The 26061-nt window shown below is 44.5% G+C and overlaps 1 long non-coding RNA gene across 1 annotated transcript in view; it reads right to left on the bottom strand.

The window, feature by feature from the left end:
• The window catches only part of LOC147737867 (uncharacterized), a 56473-nt gene that overhangs the window by 16830 nt on the left and 13582 nt on the right, over positions 1 to 26061 (bottom strand). The window contains exon 2 of the long non-coding RNA XR_015303733.1: positions 10419 to 10600. This is a non-coding gene — a long non-coding RNA (uncharacterized LOC147737867). The remainder of the gene's footprint in view (positions 1 to 10418; positions 10601 to 26061) is intronic.

The following is a 26061-nucleotide window of genomic DNA, read 5'->3' on the forward strand; positions in this document are numbered from 1 at the left end:
TTCCTCATTTGGGATTTGTCCCTAAGTTTTGTGTGTGGATCCGCCTCCTGTACACCGGACCACTGGCGTATGTAACGGACAATGGGCACATATCGGACGCTATACCACTGGCAAGAGGAGACCTGCCGGAAGGAGACCTTATTATCGGGGGGAATTTAATACCACAATGGATGCTAAGTTAGACAGATATCCGGTGAGGACGCAGGCACCTGGAGTCTCTCGCTTGCAGAGTTTCACGGAGGCACTGGGGCTGGTTGAATTTGGAGGCATACCCATCACACAACGCGACAATACACGTTTCATTCAAATGCACACAACAGTCTATCTAGAATAGACTATTTTTTGACATCGGAAACCAGTCTGCAGAACGTTGATGACATTACGATCAAACCCAGAGGTATATCAGACCACTCACCAGTAGTGTTAACCTACTCCTACCACCACATGTCCCGTAAGAGGCTTTACCCTATCTACCCCAGATACTTACAAGTCCCGTAAATTTGAAAAGAAATCCGCAAACCCTCAAAATACTTCTTTGCGGAAAACACTGCATCTGTTGGTTCCCCGTCAGTTTTATGGAAAGCTTACAAGACGGTCATTAGGGGGCAGGCAATAGTCTCCATTACGGGACACAAACGAGAAAAACAGAAAGAACTAATGGATCTAGAGCTAGAATTACACTCAGTCGAAACAGACCACTCGACGGACCCCACACCTGACTCAACGCACACTCTGCACCTCAAACAACAACAGTATAGGGATCATCTGAAAAGAGAGACGGTGCCCAACCTCACAGCAACCAGACATAAGGTATATGATGTAGGGGACAAGGCAGGAAATCTCCTGGCTTGGCTTGATAGGCGAGAGCGGGTCACTAAGGGAATAGCGCAACTACAGGCAGCAGAGGGACAGTTCACAACAGACCCGCGGGCCATAATACTCACATTGGCAGGGCATTTCCGAGATGTTTATACATCGGCATCGGGCATGTCCGAGGCTGAGGCAGCAGCCTCCATAAAAGGTATAGAAATGCCCAAACTAACCCAGGAGGCTTCCTTGGAGCTAAAGGCGGATCTCACAGAGGACGAGTTGCAAGCCGCAACCCGCTCGCCGCAGTCGGGCAAAGCGCTGGGACCCAACGGGATCCCGATAGAATTATATAAGCAGATGGCGGACACTATCAGTCCACACTTACTCAGAATGTACACCGACAGCTTAGATAGAGGCAAACTGCCGCTTGACCAGTGACTGGCCACAATAGTGGCCAACCCGAAACCCGGTAAACCTCCGTCCGAGTGTAACTCTTATCGCCCTGCTCAATGCAGAGGCAAAAATGTTTGCTAAAGTACTGGCAAACAGACTGATGGCACACTTCCCGCATTTAATTCACCCGGACCAATCAGGCCTCATGCCAAATAGAAACACTGCGCTAAACCTCAGACACTTGCATAGAGCACTGGCTCAGGCACCAGCCCTGTCAGAGCCGGCGGTTGTCATATCCCTAGATGTGAGGATGGCTTTTGATATGCTGGAGTTGGGTTACCTTTTCGCGGTCCTTCCTCATTTGGGATTTGTCCCTAAGTTTTGTGTGTGGATCCGCCTCCTGTATACCGGACCACTGGCGTATGTAACGGACAATGGGCACATATTGGACGCTATACCACTGGCGAGAGGGACGCGCCAGGGATGCCCCCTGTCGCCGCTCCTTTTCGCGTTAGTATTGGAACCACTCGTGACGTGGATTAGAGTAGATCCATTACTAAGAGGTGTTCGGTGGGCGGAGGGGTAGGAAGACCGTCTTTCCCTCTATGCTGATGACATTCTGGTGTACCTAACAGACCCTGAAAACTCCATAGCAGTGCTCCTTGAGACACGTGATAGTTTCGGAAAGATATCTGGGTACACTATCAATTGGTCTAAATCGATTCTATACGTGCTAAACGGTCCCGCTGTGGTAAATTTAAATTACCTATACTTAATTTATGCGGTAAAGTTCAATAAGAATAACTCAGTCAAAAATAAGAGGCAGAATCCGGGGCATTTGAGTTTTGAATGAGTTTTATTCCTTAAAAAGGAATTGGTTCGAACCAGGTAGCATGTTCCATCACCACAAGGGTTCAGGAAGGGAATGGATATGGACATGTACAATGATTTATTAACAGAACATCATATATATAGTCAATGCATTACAGTAGCGACAGATGCAGAAGGCGTAACAGCTGAGAGAAACGAGCTAAGAACACATGTACGTAATAGAAGGCGTGCATGAGGGCGTACACGGAGGTGTGTGCTAGACAACGTCATATGAAACGCATCACAGGTGGGTGGATCCATAGAAGAATCCTGCAGTGTCAGCAGAAATACATGGCAGAGATGCGCGCGCAGCAGCATGACGTGTAATTGACGTGGAACTGGAGGGTGAAGGGGACTTGACAGTTAGCCCTACATGAGGAGATGGAAGTCTGGGGTGTCAGAACAACCTAATCCCAAATCATATCTAATATCTTGTGTTTGAGGAACTGTATTATCTAGAAGGAAAGGTCTCTCGGGCAGAGGCTATTCTATACTGACTGCTAGTGCGTGCATATGAGACTACGTGTCTACATGAGATGTGAGGGGCCATGGGCCTACCATGGTAACGGGAGCTATGAATTACTTGCATGGAGACAGTGAGGCCGGGCCCTTTGCTCTGCAGCTGGGAAGGATGTTTTCCTAAACTACTAGACAGGAATGTATTTTCGAGGAGCGGAGCAGATAACTTGAAGGCTGAATACAGTCTTGGCAGGCAAGCAGGCCGAGCCAGGCACCGCTCGCCCCACAGGGAGTAAGGCAGAGGTCAGGAAGCAGCAGACTGTAGGTTTCAGAAACATAAGGCAGAAAAGGCTCGATGGCAGGAATCAGGGCCTAACTCGCCAGAGCTAGAAAAACATGAAAAGTGCACCATGTAAAGACGTTGGCAAGGCACACTTAGGGACCGAATATCCGACCCATTCATGGTGGATCTGAAAGAGGACATGTTAACGTTGGACGCAAATGTATTTGCGTCTTCATAGCTGGAAGTGGAGGGAACATACATGTACTTGAAGCACGTACATGGAGCCGGTGGGGTCTACGATAGGGGACACAATTGACCATAAAAATTCATATTACCTCATTCCCTCCTTGTCCCCTACGGACCCTTCATGATATATCAATCCTCATTAATCTATCAATCTGTTCATGTAACATCATTTGCTCTTCTTTCTTCTTACGGCGTTTTGAATGAGGACTTGAATGAGGAATACATGATGTGGCGCACAAGCCGCAAATCGCTGGCCCACATTGCAGACATAGGCAGCAACTGAATACTATGAGAAGGGCAATACCTAGGAAGGATAGGACCTTCCATCCCCAGGCTGACAACACGCTCCAGAACCAACCGGACCAAGTCCAGGTGCCTGGATTCTGGTGTATCTGACTTGCAATCTTGTGAAGACGGGTTATGGCTCTGTATACTGATGGCGCGTTTTCTGGAATGAAAACACAGCAGCTCAATCCGATGACTCTACAAGCTCCGCCCCTATCGGCCAGGATGACGTCAAGGACGAGACGATTTTGAAGAACAACAATCCGCATAGCAGACTGCTCCTCTGTTAAGTTACCTAGGGCGGAAGTAGTTTCATTCACTACTGCTTCAAGTGTTCTGGTTAATTTTCGTATCAGTTTACTATTAAAGACAGCACCTAAGTAGGGAAAGAAACCTTTATTGAAGTCTGTATATTGTTCCCATGCCGTTTCAGTGTAGTCGACAATCGGGAGATCTCTCTGTGGTCTATTGTGTACTAGATGGGTGTCCCTATGGTAATCAGGAGGGGCTAGGAAAACAGGTGGCAGAAGGAATGCAATGTAACAGGTGCCATCCCAATCTAGAGGTAAGCGTATATATGCGGTATGACCACAAATGAAGTAGGAATGACGAGAAGCTTTAAATGTAGACTTGCCCTTATCACTGAATTCGATCACAGTAGTACATTTACTATGACCCAGGTGTACTGAACCATTCTTTCTGACACATAATTCACCTTTGACTGGTAGTACGGACATAGCGGGCAAGACTGGTTCAGTTTCGGATTCAACATTCAGAATCATGAGGTTAAGTGTAAAGTTACCTAATCCATATACTTCATTCTCTAGATCAGTCCCTGTCCTTTTTGGTAGACCCTCCTTCTCAGAGGATTCATTTTTGTCTGTATCTATTTCTCTTTCAGGCTGTCTTCTTTCGTGTATTTTTAATACTGCTTTTCGGATCCTTCGGTACATATTGTCTATACAACCCTGTTTATCATGTTTTACGTCTGCTATATTCTGACCCCATTTGTTAAGTGCAATCATTTCTTCCTTGTCCACACCAGGTCTATCTTGGTCTCTTATCAAGCAGTTTATGAAGAAACGTAATATCATACTTTGAGTGTCAACTTTCTGGTATGCCATGGCCTCGCCAATACTTTCAGGACCTTCCCCCGTTTGGACAAAATGATATATTCTGTCTAGATGATCAATCATTCCTGGTAGTAACATTAAATAGTTTGCAACTCGTCGTAGACGTACTGATGCTAGCATCATTCTGTTGTCTTTACCGGGTACTGGATCATATCTACAGTCTGTAAGAGGCTCTTTAAGTATGTCGTAACTCGCTGTTCGAGGTGTACGTTGTTGTGCTAAATCCCTATAAGTCAATCGATGTGTTTGTGGCGGCGTTTGAAAACCCCCTGTCGCACCTCCTGAGGTGCCAGGTCCAAAAGGATTTAGTGGGTTGATGCCAGGAATAATAGGTGCAGGAAGGGCTGGGGGAATAGGCGCAGGATGTGGAACGGGAGGAGGAGTTTGTTGTTGCGGAAGTGGGTGTAGATTATCTCGGGGTGGGGTGCCGTCAGCGGGTGGTGCAGGGACACGTGGATTTGTATATGCGGGAGCTACGTCGTCTAGATAGGAGGAAAGGAATATGTCTTCTGCGGCCTTGTGACGTACTTTAGTCGGGAGCAATGGAGGGGGCAGATTCTTCGGTATTTCCGGAGTGGCCTTAGGTAAACCCTCGGCCAGAAGAGGATACATACCATTCATAAGAGTGTTTCGTTGTCGGTCTACTTGTTCTGCTTTAACTCGTATCCCCTCCTCAACTAATACGTTTTCTCGGGCTTTGTCTGAATCCTCTCTACTTTTCTCTGCTTTTCTGAGTGCTTTCTCTGTTCGTCTGTGTGATTCTTTACGCCATAATTCAATGGCATCTTTCTGTGACTGTCTGGCTTTCTTTTTCCATAATGCTTCTTCTACTCTCATGATGCAATCGGCATCCCATGTCCCAGCAGCGGGCCATCTCTGATTCTCTGCTAAATCTTTGGTGTAATCCACCCATAAATCGAGATATAATACAGCATCTAGGCCGTGTTTGTGGTACATAAAGTACCCTGGAGTGTCCCTGGGTGGAATGGGAACAGCTTCCTCTAGTATCCCTTTTCTAGTTCCTATCTGTCTTAGTTTGGAGAACAGCGGCATGGTTCAGCCGTTTTACTTGATACTTGATACTTACTCGGACTTGGACACAATTAATACAATATACACGATAATGTAGATCGAACAATCACTCATACCACGACATTAAAACACATTAAAACATTGTGAAAACGAACAACAATAACCAGAATAAAACTAGCTACCTGCATACTCGATATACTGCTAAACAGTACAGATACACCGCTAAACAGTGCAGACCGGGTCTGTGTACCCAAACCCGTCTTGACCGGGCACAAATTAATGCACCCGTCTAGATGCGTCCCCAGCAACGGTACTCACCGGGAAGCACAGAAACGGAAGGCCTCGGAAACTCGATACTGGACTGGACCGGACTCGACTCGACTCGACTCGTGACGTAGGTACTTCGGAACTTCGGAACTGGTGGGCCTCTGAATACCTCGGACTTTGCTCTCTCAGCTAGGCTCTGGTCGGGATCCTCCGCACTCCTCACCGCCTCGTCTGGGTGTCGATCGCAGCCTCAGTCACCTCCGTTGGCCTGAGGGAGATACAGGAAATCCTGCGGGTACGCGTAGTTGTCCGTCCGGCTGTGGCAGGGGACCGGGCCTGCAACGCACCGCCGGCGCGTAAGGTGGGGGAGGGGTCCCTGTTCGGGCGCCAATTATGTGGTAAATTTAAATTACCTATACTTAATTTATGCGGTAAAGTTCAATAAGAATAACTCAGTCAAAAATAAGAGGCAGAATCCGGGGCATTTGAGTTTTGAATGGGTTTTATTCCTTAAAAAGGAATTGGTTCGAACCAGGTAGCATGTTCCATCACCACAAGGGTTCAGGAAGGGAATGGATATGGACATGTACAATGATTTATTAACAGAACATCATATATATAGTCAATGCATTACAGTAGCGACAGATGCAGAAGGCGTAACAGCTGAGAGAAACGAGATAAGAACACATGTACGTAACAGAAGGCATGCATGAGGGCGTACACGGAGGTGTGTGCTAGACAACGTCATATGAAACGCATCACAGGTGGGTGGATCCATAGAAGAATCCTGCAGTGTCAACAGAAATACATGGCAGAGATGCGCGCGCAGCAGCATGACGTGTAATTGACGTGGAACTGGAGGGTGAAGGGGACTTGACATTTAGCCCTACATGAGGAGACGGAAGTCTGGGGTGTCAGAACAACCTAATCCCAAATCATATCTAATATCTTGTGTTTGAGGAACTGTATTATCTAGAAGGAAAGGTCTCTCGGGCAGAGGCTATTCTATACTGACTGCTAGTGCGTGCATATGAGACTACGTGTCTACATGAGATGTGAGGGGCCATGGGCCTACCATGGTAACGGGAGCTATGAATTACTTGCATGGAGACAGTGAGGCCGGGCCCTTTGCTCTGCAGCTGGGAAGGATGTTTTCCTAAACTACTAGACAGGAATGTATTTTCGAGGAGCGGAGCAGATAACTTGAAGGCTGAATACAGTCTTGGCAGGCAAGCAGGCCGAGCCAGGCACCGCTCGCCCCACAGGGAGTAAGGCAGAGGTCAGGAAGCAGCAGACTGTAGGTTTCAGAAACAGAAGGCAGAAAAGGCTCGATGGCAGGAATCAGGGCCTAACTCGCCAGAGCTAGAAAAACATGAAAAGTGCACCATGTAAAGACGTTGGCAAGGCACACTTAGGAACCGAATATCCGACCCATTCATGGTGGATCTGAAAGAGGACATGTTAACGTTGGACGCAAATGTATTTGCGTCTTCATTGCTGGAAGTGGAGGGAACATACATGTACTTGAAGCACGTACATGGAGCCGGTGGGGTCTACGATAGGGGACACAATTGACCATAAAAATTCATATTACCTCACCGCACCACAGCTCCCTGTGAATTGCCCACTTGTAGTTTCACAGGACTCATTTAAATACTTAGGTATTCACATCACGGCAGACCCAGCGGATTTCTTTTCCAGAAACCTGGCACCCCCCCTGGAGCGCTTGAAGAGAGATGTGGCGCATTTGGAATCACTTCCCCTGACGGGGAAGGCAGCATTATTCAAGATGATGGCCTTGCCTCGGTTTTTATACGCCCTTGAAAACACGCCGTTTCCAGTACCACTAAAATACTTTAAACAAATAGCTGCGCAGGTATCCACACTACTTCGGGGCAACAGACTGGCGTAAATAGCCCAAGCAAAACTGAATCGAGGATGGTATGATGGAGGGTTAGCGCTCCCCAACATCCAATTGTACTACTGGTCGGCACATCTCAAAGTTGTTAATCAATGGATACATGCCTCTCAGGCCGACCCAGCATACAGGGCTGATAGGGCTGAGTTGGGCACAGGAAATATGCTTGCGGTCTTATACAAGCTGTGAAGCTGATGGGTCCAACAAAACACACAGCCATGCTATGGCACGCAGCGCAGACACGGCTGGGATGGAAGTGTGTTATTACCCTACTTACCCCACTCTGGGACACTAAGCAACTAGGGCACTTGAGAAATAGCAAGGGATTTGACCAATGGGACAATATAGGGGTTTCCACGGTGGGAGACTTGTGGAACAAAGGGAATGTAATACTATTTGACCAGATCAGGCAACAGCACGCCCTTGCTCCAACTGAGTCTTTCCGATATACACAAATACGACACGCAGTATTGGCGGTACTGCCGCAGGATACTGAGGTCCCTGAAGCTTCCCCACTGGAAGACAGACTACTTACAGACCACATGCCAAAGCGCGCCACATCCTTCACTTATCGTAAACTAATCAATAACCTGCTGGACCCTACAAACTCACTAGGAGAAAGATGGGCGGTTGACGTGGGAGACATGGATGAAACAGAATGGCAGGAGGGCCTGGCCTCGCCCAAGGAAGTGGGTTAACCCTCACGGCTCAGACTTGTGCAACTTAAGATCTTACACCGCACATATCATACTAGAAGCACTCTATACAAAATGGGCAGGGCACAACATCCATATTGCCTTAGAGGGTGTGGGGAGGAGGGGTCCTTCTTCCCCACGCTATGGGACTGCTCAATGATGGCTGATTACTGGCGAAAGGTACTACGAAAGATATCACTGACAATGGGAGTGTCGCTTATACCCGAGCCGCGCAGATGCCTGTTAAACATGTGGGAACCCAATGATCTTACGCGTCCTGGGCAAAAGTGGGTCACGCTGGGACTGCCATCGCTGGCGACCTGGTGTAGAGATATGGACCTTACTATGTTGACTGAGAGAACAGTTTACATAAACCGGAAATGCCCCCGGAAATGGACCAAAATATGGGCAGCATGGAATACATACCGGGGGGACATATGTGAGCCGATACCTGATTTTGATGAGGACAGTTCCGATGACGAATTCGGGGATGTGTAAGGGAACTGTGCTGCGTAGACTGCCTAATGTTTCAATTGCTGTCAGCCAGTTTAATGTCGGATTTAACGAGGATTTGTTTAAATGGTTATGTAAGCTAACTGTAACGTGTGATTATATGCATTCTGATATTCTTGCCGATGTTTTGAATGAAAACAATAAAAATAGATTTACAAAAAAAAAAAAACTAGCACGATCATTCGTGCTTCCTCTAGGTCCTGAATATCCTGAACGAGTTCTCATTTGTCCCCGTTCACGTGGACACTGCTGAGCACGCAGTACTGGACAATCAGAAATCCCCAATGTCCAATTTTCTTTCAATATGCACACTGGTCAACAGACAAATTCGAACGAGTATAGGAAGGAAAAGACGAACCACAAGATCCACGTCCACCTATATCATTACCTCTAGATGGCGGACCATAAGCCTGAGCCAACATAACATTCGTTTTTAACTCTTTAGTCTTTTTATCCTCATTACCCTTCGCTTCTAATTCCTGGTGTTCATTATACTGCGCCTTAGTCAAAAGAGAAACCGGAGAAGATGTAGTCCATGAACTCTCACTGGCCTTTAGGCGACTAGTTATTCCTGGCAACAGATTTGCGACATATTTATCGTCAAACAGATGCCCACCCGTGTCATCTGTCAATGGCTGGCCACTAAAGTCGTGGAATGCCTCCTCAAAGCGTGTAAAGAAATCTGAAACTGATTCATCTGCCTTTTGCTTACACAACGTGTTACATTCTTTAGCATATTTCTTTTATGTTCATAAACATCTTGCCAAGTGACATCATGATGTTCCTGAGCTGCCTGTCCATGCATCATGTTTATATTCCAATGACATTCTGTATTCTGGAATGGTGGTTTAGAGATAGAGTGCCAGTTGCATCTGGAGCTTGAAGCATTGAGGCTACTAATGCTGTGCTGGACAATAAACTACAACTTAATTTATTTGATTCCTGGATTGATATCAACAATTTTGGCGACGAGGGAGAAGAACCAAGGTACACTCCAATCATTTGATCAGCACAGGTACGGAATGTGTTTCAAAAATATTCATGCTTAATTATTTTTGTGCATTGATAGCATCAGCGGCAGTTGTATTATATTTCATTAATTGTGCACTGATGGCACCTGCTGCTGTATTCTAACAAGAATTTGGATTAATTGAGAAGATTTCTTCATTACTTATTAACTGATACTTGACTTAAATTACTTCTTTTGAGATACTTACATCAATACTTTGGATTATATGTTTTTACTTGTTCTTATGCTTTCAACATCGTTTAACATCGTTAAGGAAGAAAAGACATTTAAATGCGATTAACTTCCTGCCTATAATTTACTCGTGGCAGTGCAGCGTCATTTTAATGCTTTTCTAAGTGACCTGCTGAAACTCGTATTTCAATGTATGACAGTGTTCAGTTACACGACCTGCGTGTTTAAATCCAACCGTGCAGAACAGTTCTAATCACTTTGGCACCCCATCGTGTACATTGGGAGTTTGTTGCATCTTTTGAGTTTCACTCACGCTTGTTAAGCGGCACTGCAGAATTCCAACACCGACGAACGTCCATGGCAACCGAGTTTTGGCAATGATTTCAGCATGTTGATCTCCGTCGAGACGTTACACAAGTCAGCGCGTTGATCTTCGTCAGGACATAGCACGCTTACGACTGATGTCATCAGCGGCCATTTTTATCACCGGGGCAACTGTTCTTAAACAAAACACGAACAAATACGGTGATTTACATCTAAAGACTACACAACATTAAATGCTTCGTTTTTCTTGTTTTCTACAGTTTAACACTACGCAGCAATTTATTCTTCATTTCCTGGTAAACTACAAATAAACACTACGCAACAATTTATTCCTCAAAGTTAGCCAGCTTCTCTTCCTGGTGTTCTACGAAGAAATACTACACGGTGATTACTCTTCATTTCAACGCAAAGGACAACTAATGTGGTGTTTCTTTACAATGTGGTATTTACATTTTTTTTTAAATGATAGGGTATTTTGAAATGATATTAATATGTTAAGAGTCATAGTATAACAATTATCATTCTATTATCACACAATATATAGTTACACATTATAGGATGGTGGCGTTATGGAGACGCATATGGTCTACCCCGGAACTTGCCATGTTTGCCCAGGAGATACAGGATGTAAGAGCGCAACAGGGGGCAGGGGAAATACCATGGTTTAAGACAATTAAGAATACTCTCATTGGAATGGGCCTTCCTTTGCTTTGGTCCGAGCCGGGCTCTCACATCTTTCCCTCAAAGAAAGATTTTAAACTTCTCTTTTGGTCCATGGTAAAAGAAGAACACGTTGCGCTTTCGGAGAAACCTAACCTGACAGGCCTGTTTTTGATTCATAAAGTAGTTCCACACACAGAGACCTATTGGGATGTAATTCTTAAAAGCTTAGACAGGAAACTTTACCATCAGTTTCGTATAGGTACATTGCCATTAAGGGATTTTACTAGTGGTTGGCAGAAGTCGGAGTCCACTTCATGTCCCTGTTGTACTGAAAGCAAAGAATCTATAGGTCATTTTCTATTTGTATGTACTGCTTACCACGAGCCACGCCATAAGTGGCTGAAGCCAATATGTAATAGATTAAACACCCGGGTGAGCAGAGAAGCATTGACCATCCTGAGATTCAACACATCCGAATGGTTATCCATAGGTCTGGCAAAATTCCTTGGGTGGGCCTGGTTAATCAGATCTAGGCATGTTCGTAGCACTACGAGCTGAAAAAATCTAATTAGTCTGTTAGCCTATTATATTTGGGCAGTATTAATGAATTGTCTTTTTCATATACAAATGTTTTAAAATTTTTGTAGACGTCTTCCTATGTATATTTAATTGAGCTTTTTTTAAACAAATTTTTTCTTGTCTGTATAAAATTTTCATGATTCTGTTATAAGGTTTGTATTATTATGTATGTCTTTTATGAAGAAAATTCGAAATAAAGACGTTAAAAACTGAAACTGTTACACATTTAAAACTTAGTTGATGCATATATACTGTATTTAATTCTGCTAGTTACATTTTCTGAATACAACGTGTAACTATGCAATTTGACACCCAGCAAAGTTTTTGCAGTCCAAGGGTGATCCTCCCATGCCTTGGGCGAGATGGAAGGAAGAATTTATCACAAACATGAAGGCTATAGATGGCGAACGCATGAGGGCAGAAAGAAAGAAAAGTATTTTTTTGCATTGTTTAGGTTCGGAGGGGCAAGTTATTTTTAGATCATTGCCTCAAATTACTTCCCAGAGCTATGGAAGCGGTGATAATTTGAATGTGTATAATGAGGCTTTATTAAGAACAGAAAAAAGATTTAAGCCTGTTACAAGTATTGCTTTAAACAGATTCAAGTTCTATACTAGAGAGCAAAAATATGATGAAAGTTTCGATGACTTCCTCACAGGATTGAGATCTTTATCTTTGCATTGTAATTTTGGGTTGTTAACGGATGAAACGATAAGAGATCAAATCATAGTACATGTTAAAAATACAAAAATACAGGAAAGATTATGGGTTTTAGGAAATCCTAGTTTGGCTGTGGCAAATTCAGAAGCAAAGGCATTAGAACAGTCGGAAAAATGGATGGAGGTTGTCAAAGACAATGCAAATAAAAAATGGCAGAGGAGGAGGTTTGTTATATTAAACCAAAAAATGAGAACCAAATGCAACGACAACCCACACGTTTCCAACACAACTATCGAGGAAGTTCGAACACTAATATGTACAGGAATGTTCAAGGGTCAACACGGAACAATGCGGTTTGTTTTAGATGTGGCAATAAGTCTCATTTAGCATCATTTCCGGGTTGTCCTGCAATCAACAAGGAATGTAGGAACTGTGGTAGAGTAGGGCACTTCACAAGTGTATGTCGGGACATTAGACATAATGTCACACCCTCCAGAGGTGCAGTGTCATGTGTTGCGAATAATGAAGTAAACAGGCCTAATCTTGTACATGAAACAGACAAAGTAGATAGATGTTTTGTTGTTTCTATTATTGATGGAGTTCCTGATTATATTAGGAAATAACCTAATGGTGATTTTAGAGTTTGTGGAGTGAACATAGTGTTAATGGTAGATTCAGGGTCCCAGTGGACAATTATCACACATCAATATTTTGTAGAGCAGTTGAACAATTGTGTTTAGAGAATTTAGTACCATCTGACTTTTTGGCTGAAAGTTTTGAAGGCAATCAGATTGAAGTTGAGGGTTACTTTGGAGTGAGAATCTGTTTTAAGCATAGGAGTACTGATATTAAACTGTACATTGCAAGGAAAGGGGTTAATGTCCTGGGATGGCGTGATCAATATAAACTAGGAATTATATTGAATCCAAGAGCAAAAGAACCAGTCACTTTATAGTTCAAGTTCAAGTTCAGGAATTTGTATAGCGCACTACTCACCCAGAGGGTCTCAAGGCGCTTGAGGGAGGGTGGGTGCATTACTTATCGAATAGACAGGTTTTAAGCTGCTTTCTGAAGGAGAGGTGGTTCTGTGTAAGGCGGAGGTGAGTGGGGAGGGAATTCCAGGTTTTGGCCGCTAAGTAGGAGAAGGATCTTCCTCCAGCGGTGGATCTATGGACGCGCGGAATTACGGCGAGGGCTTGATTGGATGATCGTAGTTGGCGGGTGGGTGTGTAGAAGGACAGTCTTGTGTTGAGGCATTCGGGTCCTAGGTCCTAGAGGGCCTTGTGTGCGTGGGTGAGGAGACGGAACATTATTCTCTTGTTGACGGGGAGCCAGTGGAGGTCTTTCAGGTGACCGGAAATGTGAGCTTGACGGGGGATGTCCAGTATGAGTCTGGCTGAGGCGTTTTGGATGCGTTGGAGTTTTTTCTGTAGTTTGGCTGTGGTTCCGGCGTAAAGGGTATTTCCATAATCCAGTCGGCTAGTGACCAGTGCGTGGGTGACTGTCTTTCTTGTTTAGGTGGGGATCCAACGGAAGATTTTTTTGAGCATGCGTAGGATGTTGAAGCATGAAGATGAGACGGCGTTGACTTGTCTGGTCATCGAGAGGGAGGAGTCTAGTATGAAGCCCAGGTTACGTGCTTTATCTGTAGGTGTGGGTGCTGTGCCCAGGGCCGGTGGCCACCATAAGTCGTCCCAGGAAGAGGGGGATGATCCTAAAATGAGTACTTCTGTTTTGTCCGAGTTTAGTTTTAAACGGCTGTCCTTCATCCATTCGGCTACTTTGTGTAGATTGGATTTGGCGGTGTTTGGGTCTTTGGTGAGGGAGAGGATCAGCTGGGTGTCGTCTGCGTAGGAGATGATGTTGAGGTTGTGTTGTCGCGCGATGGATGTTGGACTCATGTAAACGTTGAAGAGGGTGGGACTGAGAGATGATCCTTGTGGAACGCCGCAGATGACTTCGGTGGCCTCTGATTTGAATGGGGGGAGGCGTACTCTCTGAGTCCTTCCGGCGAGGAACGAGATGATCCAGTCCAGAGCTTTTCCTTGTATTCCGACATTGCTGAGGCGTTGTATGAGGGTGCTATGACAGACTGTGTCGAAGGCGGCGGAGAGGTCGAGTAGGATGAGGGCAACTGTTTCTCCGTTGTCCAGTAGCGTTCGGATGTTGTCTGTAGCTGCGATGAGGGCGGTTTCGGTACTGTGATTGGCTCGGAAGCCAGACTGTGAGGGGTCGAGGGAATTGTTGGATTCAAGGAAGGCGGCGAGCTGATTATTGACAGCTTTCTCAATGACTTTGGCAGGGAATGGAGGAGTGAGATGGGGCGGTAGTTCTTTAAGTTCTTTATGTGATGATACACTATATAATCAGATTGCCACCATTGGTAACAACGATAACTGTAATGATAAAGAGAAGAAATTGGTAAACAGTTACAAGAATGTGTTTTGTGACAAGTTAGGGAAATTAAAGGATTTCTCTCATAGAATAGTTTTAAAGGAAAATGCCACACCTATCAAACAAAAAATTAGGGGAGTTCCAATTAGTGTAGGACAAGAATTGAAGGATATGTTAAAGAATTATCAGATGAGGGGATTATTGAAACTATTGAATCGGCTGAGTGGGTTTCCCCCATAGTTTTGGTCCGCAAACCGGATCAAAAATGGAGAGTATGTGTTGACCTTAGAGCTCTCAACTCTAATATTGTCACCCAATGCCAAATATTAACGAAGTTGTATCAATGTTTGAGGGAGCCCAGATATTTGCAATGTTAGCTTTGCGATCAGCATACCACCAAATAGAACTTGAGGAGGAGTCAAAGAAACTCACAGCGTTAATTACGCCTTTTGGCCTATACCAATATACGAGAATGCCATTTGGCCTGGCGTCGGCGCGTCAGTGTTCCAAAGAGTGATGTTCCAGATATTTAGAGATTTGGATGAATTTGTCAAATGCTTCCAGGATGATATTTTAATTTTCTCAAGGAACGAAACTCAGCATGTATTTCATTTAGATGAAGTGTTGCAAAAGGTTAGAGAGCCATGGTCTCACATTGAGGGCACACAAATGTTATCTTTTCAAACGTACAGTCGAGTATTTGGGTCAAACATTGTCGGGAAATGGAATTGTTCCAAAGAAGACTAATGTAGATGCAATTGTTAAAGCCCCATAATCTATTAATAAGGATCAGTTGTTATCGTTCACGGGTATGTGTGAATATTACAGTAAGTTTGTGGAAAATTTTGCGACTAAAATGGAACCATTGCGGGTTTTATTAAGACAAAATGTGTGGTCAAATGAACAACAGGAGGCTTTTGAATGTATAAAGATGGATATAATTAATGCTCCTACATTGAAACCCATTAGAATGAAGAAAGAGTGCATAATCACGGTGGATGCCAGTTTATATGGTTTAGGGGGCATTCTGTCCCAAAGAGAAGGAAAAGAGGAGTTGTGCGTGGCTTTTGCCTCACCCACATTGAACGAGTGTGAACGGAAATATGCAGCAATTGAGAGAGAATTGCTCGCGTGTGTGTGGGCGGTGGAACATTTCAGGTTATATGTGTGGGGTTGTAGATTTATCCTTAGGACAGACCATAAACCGCTAGTTAATATATTGTCCACAGGTGGCGGTTGGCATTCTTCTGCCAGGATTGCGAGGTTATCATCAAGATTGCAGGAGTACAATTTTAGCACAGAGTATGTTCCAGGAAAGAAAAATGTCACTGCCGATTTTCTATCTCGTCTGCTGTGTGAACAGGACAAGGTGGATGTGGTTAAGGAAGGAGAATTTATTGTGACTATAGATGATGTGATGGGTGACCATTTTCAAGAGATTACAGAGGAGAAGTGGGACAGTTGTGTCAGGATAGAGGATAGGTGGAGTACTCTTAAAAAATATATAATGGAAGGATGGCCTAAAAAAAATTTAATTAAAGAAGAGCTCTTACCATTTGCAAGGGTGGCGGATGAATTGGAATGGGAAAATGTTTTTTTGTTTAAGTCAGGGCAAATGTGTTCCACCACAAGGTATACAGGATGTCATACTCAAGTTGTCTCATAAGACACATCCCGGTATATCTTCTATGAAGAGGTTGATTAGGAGTTTCTTTTGGTGGCCTGGAATGGATGCATTTATAGATAGGACAGTAAGAGAATGTAAGAGTGTGTGTCAAGTGAGAAAATGCTAAAAACTAATGTTCCACCTTTAAAGGTTGTTAAGTGGCCAGACATGCCGAGGCAAAAGTTAGCCTTTAATATTTCAGGCCCATTTAAGAATTTACCAGAAAATTTACAATATGCGCTAGTGTTGATTGATTTCCACTTAAAATGGCCAGAAGTAAAATTTGTACCCAATGCCACTACCAATGCGGTGATTGTTTTTTTAAAGAGATATTTGCTCGAGAAGGTTGTCCTTCTGTGTTAGTTACGGTCAATGGGGTGCAATTGAAATCATTAGAAATGGAGAATTTCTTAAAGGAACATGGTATTACACACAAGTGTACATCATTTTATGAACCACATGAGAATGGGCAGGTGGAACGGTTTAATAGGGTGTTGAAGTCTTATATAACAGATGTGGTGAGAAGGCGTGGTGAATGGATGAATGAGTTAAGAGAGAGATTGTGGGTGCATCAAATTACACCCCATACAACAACAGAGCTTAGTCCATTTAAACTACTCAAAGGAAGAGATCCAGCTTCAAAAATGTGTCCATGGTGGTTTAAGAAAAAGTGTCAAGGTAAACTGGACATTAAAGAATGTGTACATGATACAGCTCAGAGAGTAGAAGCAAAGCAACACAAGACCACGAGTTGGTACAGTAAAAAATGGAAGGTCAAAACTCATCATTTTGTTGTGGGTGATTGGATAAGGATTATGAGACCAGGTCTGATGATGAAAGGGTAATGTAAGTTTGGTAAACCTATACAAATCAAAAAAGTGTTTAGTAATTCTGTAATTACTCAAGATGGAAAATTGTGGAATGTAAGAAGAATTGCTAAGTGTAATAATGTTGTTTCTGATTCTAGTTATAGATATAAACCCAAAACAGATGTATATATACAGATATAAACCCAACACAGATGTTTTGGCAATTTAAATACCTCAAACACTAATAATGTGCAGAATAAGAGATGATCCTTGCGATGTTTGCAGGAACCTGGGAAACTGAAAAATGAATCAGACGGCACACAATGGGATGTCACAGTCAATGGTCCCAGCCCAAATGGCCTCTGTGCCGAGCTTGCAGAATCAAAGGCAGATATATTGGAGCATGCCTTCAGTCCCGATGGTCCCACAGCCCAATACAGAATAGAATGCCAAATTCTCAACAAATTCAGGATTTCAACAAAATTCTTCAGTGATTAATAAGGATTTTTCACAACTTCCTCCTACACTAGGAGTTTCTACTGGACTGAATCAGACACAATGACGGTGCCTGAGATGGAAGAAGGATTGCATGCTTGGTGCAGTCCTAGAGGTCACCCAGAGTGGCCCTTTTGTTGAAGAAGTAAATGGGAATCCAGCATCTCTTTTAATCAATAAATGTCCTACACGTTCCACAGTCAGACTGACGGGAGCTCCCAACCCACCCCTCTTGGGAAAGTAGTGCAGGTTTAATTTGATTTGATTTGATTTATTATTTTATAGAGCGCGCGAATGCCCGAGGGCCTCTTGGCGCTAAGACAGAAGAAGGTTTTCTGGCCTGATCAAGCCCTCTAGCAGGCTACCGTGAAAAGCCAGGTTTTCACTGCTTTTCTAAAAGAAAGCAGGGATGGACTGTTTTTTATAGAAATTGGAAGCAGGTTCCAAACTTTTGCTGTATGTAGAAGGAAACTTCTGCCTCCCCATCTGGCTCTTTTGAATCTGGGCACCAGGATCAATTTGGCTTGACTGGAAAAAAAGAAGCCTGGAGGGTTCATACTGTTTCAGACGGGTCTTTAAGAACTGAGCGCCAGACCCCTGGAGCGCCTCGTAGGCCAGACACAGTGATTTAAATTGAATCCTTTTGACGATAGGGAGCCAGTGCAGGGATTTTAATTTATGGGTAATTGGCTCGTGTTTAGGAATGTCTAGCACCAGCCTTGCAGCTGCATTCTGCAGGCGCTGAAGTTTTGATAGAATTTGCAGCTTAGCTCCGGCATACAGGGCATTCTCATAGTCTATCCTAGACAGGGCAAGGGCAGTTACCATCTTTTTCCTGGCATCCTTTGGGATGAAGGGCAATAGTTTTTTAATCATTTTTCAAATGAACCAGACTGCCGAAGCCAATTTACTGGCCTGGGCGTCGAAGGAAAGATTGATATCTAAGGTCATACCCAGATTTTTGACCTTCTCTGCTGGAACCGAACAGCTGCCCAGGCTATCAGGCCACCACTCCGGGGACCAGATGTTTGGATCACCCCCTAGCACCAGAACCTCACTTTTATCCCCATTCAATTTCAGACAATTGGTGAGCATCCATTGTCTGACTTGTACCATGCAGGATCTGAATTTCTCCGCTGTCTCTTTCACATCCTTGCTAATAGACACCACAATCTGGGTGTCGTCGGCGTAAGACACCGGTGTGAAGCCAGATGCCCTAATGATTTCAGCTAATGGGGCTACATACAAATTAAAAAGGGTTGGACTTAAAGAGGACCCCTGGGGCACTCCGCAAGGGGAACTGAAAGTTTTTGAACTAGCTTCCCCCAGCTCGACTGAAAAAATTCTGTTGCACAGATACGAGGCTAGCAGAGCCCGTGCCGAGCTGTTAACTCTAGCCTCGGTTATTTCTAATAAACAACTAATGAGCTGTCAGCAAATGTTCCCATACAAATTGGGTCAATTATGAATGGCCAGAAACTTAAACTGTGATTAAGATCCAGTTATTATGTTAGGGAATAACCTTGTAAAATGACTTGTGGCTTTCAGGGGAAGAGTCACAATTAATTATTCATTTCGTAGGTGTGGTTTATTTAACTACATTTTGTTGTGCCATGTTTTCATGAACATTCATTGGTTGCTGTCATTTTTACCTCATCATGAACCATGTCAATAATGTGTTCTCTCTGTCTTAAAACTTATAAAATGTACTGTTTTGGGATATTTCCTGGAATTGTTTTATTTTACAGTTTTCCTATAGTCAAACTACATGTCAGTCCTCTTACTGATTTTGTTAAGAACTTTTCCTTGATTTTTACTTAAGCAAATTCTATGACAGTTTGCTATTTGATATTATAGAAACAGTTTTTCTTATTTCTTAGCACACATTTGTTGTGGTGGTCTGTCTATTGACTTTACAGATAGAGTTATTTCTGATTCTGGCTTTTGATATACTTTAGCAGTTACCTTTATGTGATTCTCCTGCAAATATTATGATAATTATTTCCCTGACTGAGTAACCATGTTTATGCTTTCAGTAATTATTTGAAACCTTTAATATAGCTTTGAAGCTTGTTGTAGCTCCAAAGGCAATGGCCTTTACCGAGGGAGCGGTCCTTTAATGGGCAGTATTGCCTGCTACGGCTAACTATAAGGTCATTACACTGTTTGCCCCATGAGGGCAGAATGTGTTCATTAATAAAACAACGGTGTCCCAGAGACCGAGGGGGTTGAAACACCTCCGGTACTCTGAAACCTTTGTTTCACAGCTGTTGCTGTGAATGTTCAACAGTTAACAGCTGCATGCAGGACCATGGCGGTTAATTGTTGAAAATTCACAGCAATAGCTGTGAAAAGAGGCTGAAGTCAGCCCCTGGTTCTCCCTGGGCTCGGCTAAACTGCTTTTCATCATTCAGGTGAGCCGGAGAGATGCAAGAGATGAGCAGAACCCCACCTCCTTCCTAGACGCCAGTGACACTGCGAGGAGGAAGGGGGGGAGGCTCTTGTGTGCCCTGCTGCAGGCTCTATCCTCTGCCTTCTCCTGCCCAATCCATATATTTTGGAGAGGCAGGGGAAAGAGAAAGGCAGAGGCTGTGTTTTAGGACATTGTGATGTTGAGAGCAGCGGGCCTATATCCGTTTTTAGAGGCTGCTGCTGCTCCGTTGACTTCAATGGAGGTCTCAACATTTCAATATTCTAAGCTTTGTCTTGCGAAGGATTTATTCCAAATTATAGTCCTTGGGTCGCCGTCCTGTAGGGCTCACAAGACACTGACCCTCCGCATCACACCTTTAAATAATTTATAAATTCAAAGCGCCAACACATTGATGCCTTGTTGCTCCCATTGGTCAGCATTCAGTGAGCCACTACTCGCACATAAACGTTGCGATAAATTAGCAAATTATTTTGCTACTAAAGTGGCCAAAATCTACTCCTTGTTTCAGCAGGTTGACCCGGTACCACTCCTCCCTCCCCTCTTGGGATGACTAGGCTTGAGGAGTTTAATCCGCTCGACTGCTCGACACTGCTGTTACTGCAGGGAAATCTTAAGTCCGGGTCCCCCGCCGATGCTGCTCCCCGTACCATTCTTAAGAGGGTATCAGAGACGGTGGCGTCAGTCATTCAGGAGGTAATTAATTCTTCCATGGCATCGGGTCTTGTTCCACCTCCTTGGAAGCAGGCGAGTGGAAGGCTATTTTAAAAAAAACGAATCTAGACCCGGAGGACTGGACAAATTATCGCCCCATTTCCTTGCTGCAGGGCATTAGTAAGCTGGTGGAAAAACATGTGAACGCTATACTTTCCACCTTCCTGGAAAACCACAAATCCTTACACCCCACCCAGACGGGCTTTAGGCGCAAACAGGGCACAGAGACCGCCCTCATTGCAGTGGTCGAAGAAGCCAGGAAAATTGTGGATGCTGGAAGCTGTGCAGCCATCATCCTATTAGACCTAAGCGCAGCCTTCGACACTGTCAATCATACAGTCATGATTCAAACGTTAAGTGACATAGGGGTATCTGGTGTGGCCCTGAAATGGCTTCATTCCTTTCTCACGGGCAGAACTTTTGCTGTCTTTGAGGAGGAGGTAATTTCAACCCAGATGCCCCTGCACTGCGGCGTCCCCCAGGGAGCCTCCCTCAGTCCCACCAGTTTAACATCTACATGAGGCCGTTGGCTGAGGTGGTTTTGCCCAGGGGGGTGCAACTGGTCACTTATGCCGATGACACCCAGTTAGTAATTTCACTCTGGTCAGGGCTCTGCTTGTAATTATCTCTCTGCATGCCTAAGTGAAGTACTCGATTGGATGGACGAGTCCTTCCTGAAGCTTATGGTACAAAAACCGAGGTCATGATGTTGGGGCACAATGCACCCACTTCTGTGGATGCTTGGTGGCCTAGCAGCTTTGGCCAGCCCCCTTCCCACAAGAAACAAATTAAGAGTTTAGGAGACAGGCTAGACCCAACTCTTAGTTTCCTGGTTCAATCTCGTAAGGTGGCAACCACCTGTTACGCCCTAATAAGATTAATAAGAAAGATTCTTAAGCTCCTCCCGTTTGAAGCCAGGCGCCTCCTGGTGCAGGCCCTGATCCTATTGCGGCTTGATTACGCGAATGCAGTTTATCTGGTTGCCCCTCAGGGAACGATAAAAATCCTGCAGACAGTCCAAAACTGTGCGGCTCGTCTGCTGTTGGACATCCCTAGGAGGAGCTTGACTAAGCCAGCATTACGTCAACTGCACTGGTTGCCAGTGCAACAAAGGATTTGGTTCAAGGCTATGACTATTGTGCATAAGTCGATGATAGATTCCGGACCTGCCTTGATACAACCTATGTTCAAACTCCATCAAACTCCACGGACTTTAAGGTCCAGCAATAAGAAATTTCTGAATGTCCCTAGGATCAAAAGGACCCGTATGGGTGGCAGACGTTTTTCCCTACAGGCTGCGAAATTTTGGAACCAGCTTCCCGATGCCATCCGATTGGAAGTTAACCATCTGAGGTTCAGGAAACTTTTAAAGACCTTTTTGTTTTCCTGAACCGTTGAGTAATGACTAGGTTGTCTAATGCGCTGGGATGCCTCCGGGTAGTCATGCGCTATATAAGTGCGTATTCATTCATTCATTCATTTGAACTCTGCATCAGCTTGAGCTAGAATTGCAGTTGCTCAGAGAACATGGTTTGGAAAAATCTAAGAGTCTGGTTGAATTATTTATGAATGGTGGACAAAATTATGTACAAGGACCTTAACATGCCTTTTGTGAACCAGATTGTTTTGATTTGCAAGTTTCATGGGATCTAAATGGAAAGATGGGGGTTATGAAGATGTGCACTGGGTTGTTAGGGTTTGTTCTCTAAGACTGTGTGTGCACTCCATATTCACAGAGACATTTCCCAGCAAAGGATCGTGGTTCTTGAACCAAAAAAAGTATTTATTCATAACCAGAGTTGCTTGGCAATGGCGTCCAGAGAACAAGAGATTCTTTTGTTTTGGAAGTTCAGGACGGTTATTTGGAAGATGGGATGAAATGTGATCGTCTGAAGCAAAACTATTTCTTTACTTCCTTTCAAGATATTCTGGTGATGACCAGGCAGTGCAGCGTGGCTGCCACCCTCGGAGGAACAAAATATAATATAACTGTCAGGTAAGGATTCCTATAACTCTAAGGTTCCTTTTCCCCTGTTTCTTCTTTCTCTATTCCCTTTCTTGATCTCTGTTTTTTTTGGTCTCTTCAGCTTCCACATTTGACTCCCTCTGTGCACTATTCTTGTTGTTATCAAACTTCTGATAATCACCTGATGGAGCAACATTCCTCCTGGAACATGTTGGGAGTGTAGTGCAGGTCCTGTTCCTTTTTAGGTCTCGCTGAGCTAACGCACATGCGTTGCTCTGTGAGAGTTTAGTAAGGGGTTTTCAAAAGTGCTCCCAAAGGCTGCAGGCGGATGAGATACAGTGCATGTGCGCTGGGCGCGTGCACCATTTGTCAGCCTGCAGCCATTGGGAGCACTTTCGAGGCCGCTTTGTTGTTCTCAGTAAGCCGCGTGGCACTGAGAACATCAAAGTGGCCGCGACAGTGCTCACCATTTGCCACCCCCTCCCTTATAGCACTTCCTGCTTGTGCTGTTCTCGTCTCTGTCCTCGTATGCTGTTCCTTCACAACCCTTTTTCGACGATCCCTCCCTTCCGAGTGAACTGACTGTTTCTTTCACCCTCGCCAGCCCCTTTTCTCGCTCGTTTCTGTGCTTCTCCCTCCTTCCTCACCAGCATATTTCCTCTTGTGGCCTGCCGCCCCTCTGCCCTCCTTCCTCGTATTCTGTTACCCGTCCTTCCCTCATACATTGTTACTCTGCCCCGCTTTCTTATGATGCCCTGGTACGCCTCTTAGGATTTCGATCAGCGCTGGGCTTTTTTCAACAGCCGAGTTTGCATCTCTTAAGACCCATCTTCTACGGCACTCTCTTTCTGCACCCCAAGCTGTCATGTTCTTATCTAGGTCCCTAATCTAAATTGCCCGATTCATGCCCGATAACGGATTCAATCATTCAAACCCCTATGTGGACATTAGAATCAAGCCCATATTAGAGTAAGAGTTGACGCACTCCTTACATGGCGTTTCCTCTTCCACCAAGCCCCTAGAAAGTACAAAACTGGCTGTGAGACAAAATCAGCCCACTGTAAGTCCCGGGGGATTTTACCCACGTCTTCAGTATTGATTTGTACCCGACCCATAGAGGGATAGACGCACTTCGTGCATATAGTGACGTTAATATGTCCACCCTTGACATTAATATGTCTACCTTGATGTTAACCTGTCTACATTGACGTTAACATGTCTACATTGACGATAACTTGTCCACCTCTTGACATCAAGCGAGGCACCTGTACAGTATAAATATGCCCAGGTTTTTCCAGTAAAACACACGGTGGTATTCATGGAGCAGATCGACCGTCTTCACGCCCGATGTCCTACTGAAGCTGAAGGAAGGCGACCCTCCTGTCCGACGCACTGGGATAGACGCTGTCTTTTCTCCAGCCGAGAAATCCAGCTCCGGTGTTTCCCGACTGCTCTCGCGGGAAGCCGGGAGATCGAGTTCCAAGTGAGATACAAGTCCTCTCGCATTCTAGATAAGGTATGGAGCTGATTAGACGCTGAGAGAATTCTTGGTTTTATACATTTTTAGCAAAACGATTTAACTTAAAGTACTTCTCACTTACTTCAACCCAGTACTAGACTTAGGTTAGGTACACCGGGGTAGGCGTAACTTAGAAGCACCAGTTGAGGAAGTTTCGTATTTTATTACAGTATATATTTTAAACCGTCTTAGATGCATCTTATGGCTTAGAAACTATATTATGCTTTTACAATATTATTTTATGCTACTCTTTGTACTGTACGCACTTTACTTTATGACAAGTATTGCGATCGTAGCAATTCACTTCTCATGTACGAGAAAACAGACTGTTTAATAAGTACCATCTTTTATTGAAAACGCCCGTCTCTCTTTCTCTAATATTCTGGTGAAACTAAGCATGCACGTACTTACTGAGTGAAACATCCCCTCTATTGTTTTTCACGACTCTGGGGATTCCCTCATAACTCATGGAGATGCAAAGTTGTCATGTTGTATGGTTGTCAGAAACTAATCCCTTCTTGTCTAAGTAGGAGGCGTAAAACCCTCTTGCACATTCGAGAAAGTTTCTAGTGACCTCTGAGCTAGCTGGTAAACACTTAAGTCTAATATAGTCAGCAGAGACCTAGGTGACCTCAGTTCCAGGTCTACACTGGTGTCTATATTATTCCAATGCGCAGATGCCTATTGGGAATATAGGAACTACACTACAAAGCTACCCACGTAGTGTTATTTAGCGCTCCCTCCTCTGCCCACTAGTCTGTGGGCTACCAGCATTCCACCGCCCTCCGTAGGCGGGGCTGTCTCTGTGCCCGACTCTCTCTACTGCTGCCAGTTTCTCTGGTATTTTGTGGCCACAGGGCGTGTGCGCCGCTACCCAGTGAGCTGTCTCTGTGCTTGGCAGTCTGTCCCTCAAACCCCTCTTAACTCTGCCTCTTCGTGGTCGCGAGATTGTTTACCCTCTCCAACCGTCCTGTCTCCGTCTCTAACTATCTCTAAAAGCCCCGCCTCCCCCTCCGCTTACATGCTACCCACAGTTGGGACATTATTCATGTCCAGGACGCTTGGCTGAAATATCCCCCCTGGTGACATCAGCGTGTTCTGTTCTTCAACCCGCCCCCTCCCGAAACACACACAGTCCCTTTCACACTCCTCCCACACCAATCCCCTCCCGTGGTATTGGAATAGATAAAGAAGCCCCACCTCTAAAGCCTCCTGTAAAAAGAAATTACATTTGCTATGCGTGACTGCGTTGTTACCCAGCTCTTATTCCAAATTATATGACGTTGTATAGTATGGATTGGACTTGCATTACTTTAGGCGGGCAAGGGTCCATTGGACTGCCTGAATTAGTGGTAAGCACCTCTTGCCGAATTTACCTGCTGTAGGAGGGATGAAATGGAACAGTGTGAATTGGGCTGATTGTTCCGCTAGATTTGTTAGGTGTGAGAGAGCCTGGGCTGCGTTATCTGGCTGGTGACTTTTGAAGGAATCATAAACTTAGGATACCTTGTTGACAAAGAGTTCACCCAATGTGTTACGACATTGCTTCCGAACTATTGTTTCCAATTTTTGATATTTTTTTTTACAGTGGCAAAGAGAGCTTTACTAGAATTTTTTGACTCATTGATTTTTTGCACAAAGTATTTGCTTTTTTCCGTCATTGTTAATTTTTTATAGCTGGCTAGGACTGCTTTATATTCCTGTTTGAGCTTGGTGTCGTAATTGGTTCTCCACTT

This window comes from Lissotriton vulgaris, chromosome 1_1 (genome assembly GCF_964263255.1).
Source record: "Lissotriton vulgaris chromosome 1_1, aLisVul1.2, whole genome shotgun sequence".
Classification (NCBI taxonomy): Eukaryota; Metazoa; Chordata; class Amphibia; order Caudata; family Salamandridae; genus Lissotriton; species Lissotriton vulgaris.